At 42.3% G+C, this 3,367-nt stretch overlaps 1 non-coding gene across 1 annotated transcript; it reads right to left on the bottom strand.

Annotated features, from left to right (window-relative positions):
* Positions 1–966: 966 nt before the first annotated feature.
* LOC141615495 (small nucleolar RNA R71) lies at positions 967–1,073 on the bottom strand. The gene has a single exon (XR_012529915.1). It is a non-coding gene; the product is annotated as a small nucleolar RNA R71 (small nucleolar RNA).
* Positions 1,074–3,367: the final 2,294 nt, after the last annotated feature.

The following is a 3,367-nucleotide window of genomic DNA, read 5'->3' as shown; positions in this document are numbered from 1 at the left end:
CTTTAATTCATCTTGCTTGTTTATTTACATTGCTATTTTAGTTAGTGACCTTCTACATCAACCCAAATTGTGACACCCCTAAGACACCACTAGTTTCAATAGAAATCTCATCTCAATTCCCGTCCCTTGGGATCCGACCTTTACTTGCCTCTTTACTAATTGTAGAGTTGTTTGTGAAGCTGTAAATTGTGTTTTGATTCGGACGTGACCCAAGGACCACACCCTAAAATTGTGAACACGAAACGGACCGATCAAAAATGGCGCCGTTGCCGGGGACGGTGTTAGCTTGATTTAGATTTCTTTTTATTGTTATTAGTTGTGTCTTTCTTCGCCTTTTTGGTTAGTAAAACTCCTCAAGGTTTGTTCTAATTGTTTTTGAGTTGTTTGATATTTTGCATGTCTAGAAGGTCACAAGGTGATTTGCTACCTTTTGACCGTGAAATCGAAAGAACCTTGACGAACAATAGGAGACTTGTTAGGAGGAAATTGAGAGGTATTAGTGAAGTTGTTCAACCAACTATTGAGTTCATCAACCCTTTCGCAATAGAAGGAGAGGAGAACCCATTACACAATACCACCCAAAATCAACCTACAATGCCTAAATTCTCGTCACACTCCGTACCCACCGAGGAGAACCTGCCCAATGGTACTCTTACACCACAACATCTAACCGGAAATTTTATTGCCAAATCCGCCTTCATCCAATTAGTTGAAAGGAGCCAATTTGGGGGGATGCCTAGTGAAGACCCTCATTCTCATATGGAAACCTTTTGCAACTATTGTGATGCAATCTCTCAAACGGGTGTGACTCAAGACCAAATTAGATGGGTCTTATTTCCTTTTTCTCTAATCGGCACCGCGAAGCAATGGTTGAAGGGCCTTGATAAGGCCACTCTAGGAATAGATTCTTGGAAGAAGTTGGCTCTAGCTTTCTACAAAAAATTCTACCCATCGGAAAAGACTAACATGCTAAGAGCTCAAATTACGGGTTTTAAGCAAAGGGATGAAGAATCTTTGTAAGAAGCTTGGGAGCGGTTCAAGAGAATTTGTCGCTCATGTCCTCACCATGGACTTAGCGAATGGTTCTTGGTACAACAATTTTGGAACGGTTTATATGAAGATTCTAGGAACATTCTCAACATGGGATCAAATGGAATGTTCACCGAAGTTGATGATAATTAAACATGGAACAAGATTGATGAAATGGCGGTCCATAACTCACAATATAGTAGACCTCGCAAGGCTACTAGAGGAGGAAAGCATGAAGTGGACTCCGTTACTCAATTGGGTGTTCAACTTAGTGCTCATATTGACACAATCAATTTGAAGTTTGAAAAAGCTATGACTAGACTTGAAGAAGTCTCAAAATCACCAAAGCATCATGTTAATGCCATGACGGCATCTTCATCAATCCCAAGTGGGATATGTGAGAATTGTGGAACTTTGGGACATGACCAAAGTGAATGTAGGGGAACAAATGAACAAGTGAATGCTTTCCAAGCATACAAGAGTGGTACCCCTTATTCCAACTATTACAATGAGAACACCAAATTCCATCCAAATCTCTCATACAAAAGCCAAAATGTTCAAAACCCTCAAACAAAATACACTCCACCACCCATGAGAAACCAAAATCAAAGACCCTTTTACAATCAAAACCAAGGTTACCAAAATCAAAATCCATACAATCACCAAAATGACCAAGGTTTTGATGTCCAAAAAGTGGTCCTCCAAATGCAAAAGAATCAACAAGAATTTTTCACTCAAATGCAAAAAGATAGTCAAGCAAAGGAAACCACCATCAACAACATCCTAGCTCATACCAAGATGTTGGAAACACAATTGACTCAACTAGCATCTTCAAGCTCACAAAGACAAAAGGGGCAATTACCACCTCAAAGTAATCCCCCTAGACATGAAACGGTTAGTGTCATTCACTTGAGAAGTGGTACTAGGTATGAAGCACCGAAGAAGCAAGTTGAGGATGAAGTTGTGGAAGCTAGTTATAAGGAAGAAATTGTGCAAAACTGTAACACCCCAAGTTATTGAGAGTAAGGTTGTCCCACATCGGGGAATTGAGGAGGTTGTGATATGTTTATAAGAGATTCCACCCACCACTGAGTAACAAGGCCTTGTGCTTTTGGGCTTAAGTGAGGACAAGTAATGGGCCCAAAGGTACACATCCCATCTTATTGGGGTTGTGTTACGACCGTGGTGGGTCGGGTTGTTATAAATGGTATCAGAGAGACCCTGCGACCGTGTGGTGAGCCCGTGGTCGGGAGTACCCGGGTCACACACCTAGCGGGGGAGGATTCTGGGCTTGGCTGCGGTCAAGTTGGAGGCACAACGAGGACGTTGTGTTCTTTAAGTGGGGGAGATTGTAACACCCCAAGTTATTGAGAGTAAGGTTGTCCCACATCGGGGAATTGAGGAGGTTGTGATATGTTTATAAGAGATTCCACCCACCACTGAGTAACAAGGCCTTGTGCTTTTGGGCTTAAGTGAGGACAAGTAATGGGCCCAAAGGTACACATCCCATCTTATTGGGGTTGTGTTACGACCGTGGTGGGTCGGGTTGTTATAAAACTGTAATACTCCGTATTTATGGTCTTGGGGGTACTCTATCGAGTAGCCCTTACTCTGTCGAGTAAGGGTATGTCGCAGAATAAAATAGTTTCTGACCTGTTGGGCACTCGATCGAGTAGCTAGGGCACTCGATCGAGTAGGGGGGTACTCGATCGAGTACCTTGGGTACTCGATCGAGTGTCCGGTTTATCGGGGGTTTTTCTCGGGTTTTGTTAATTACGCGATTAAGGTATTTAAATCAATTCGTCTTTGTTCTAAATCACTTTTTACAAAACCTAAAATCTGCTTAAGAGAGAAAGCAACTTGTCTTCTTCCTAATCGCGTTCTTGACAATTCCCGGAGTTCAGACGGTCGGTTTGCATCATAGTTTGTGTCGTTGGATTCCTTGCGTCGAGGGTAAGCTTCTAGCATAATTTTTATAACGTTTTGGTTAAGATTAGTGAAACCCTAATTTAGTAATTGGGGGTTTTATGAATGGTGTTTGAATAGTAGTATCCGTGTGTTATATGTTAGGAGGAGAATTCATAGAAGAGGCGTTTTGAGACAAAATTGTAGATACCGTCTGCGTGTGTGCTTTCCAGGTAGGATTTCCTACTCAGTATTAGTCCCATAATGGGATATTGGTGATGTGCTGTAGTTAGTTAATTGATTTGATGGTTGTACTTGTGTTTGTGATTGTGGTTGTGTTGTTGATGGTTCTCGAGATGCGTTCTCGGCTGAGTGGGGTCACTTGCGGGAGTGACCTCACGCCCTAGTTTCGCCCTTAGTGGAACCCGCCACG

Source organism: Silene latifolia, chromosome 11 (genome assembly GCF_048544455.1).
Source record: "Silene latifolia isolate original U9 population chromosome 11, ASM4854445v1, whole genome shotgun sequence".
Classification (NCBI taxonomy): Eukaryota; Viridiplantae; Streptophyta; class Magnoliopsida; order Caryophyllales; family Caryophyllaceae; genus Silene; species Silene latifolia.
The sequence above is the reverse complement of the archived record's forward strand: the minus strand, read 5'-3'. Positions and strand labels throughout refer to the sequence as shown.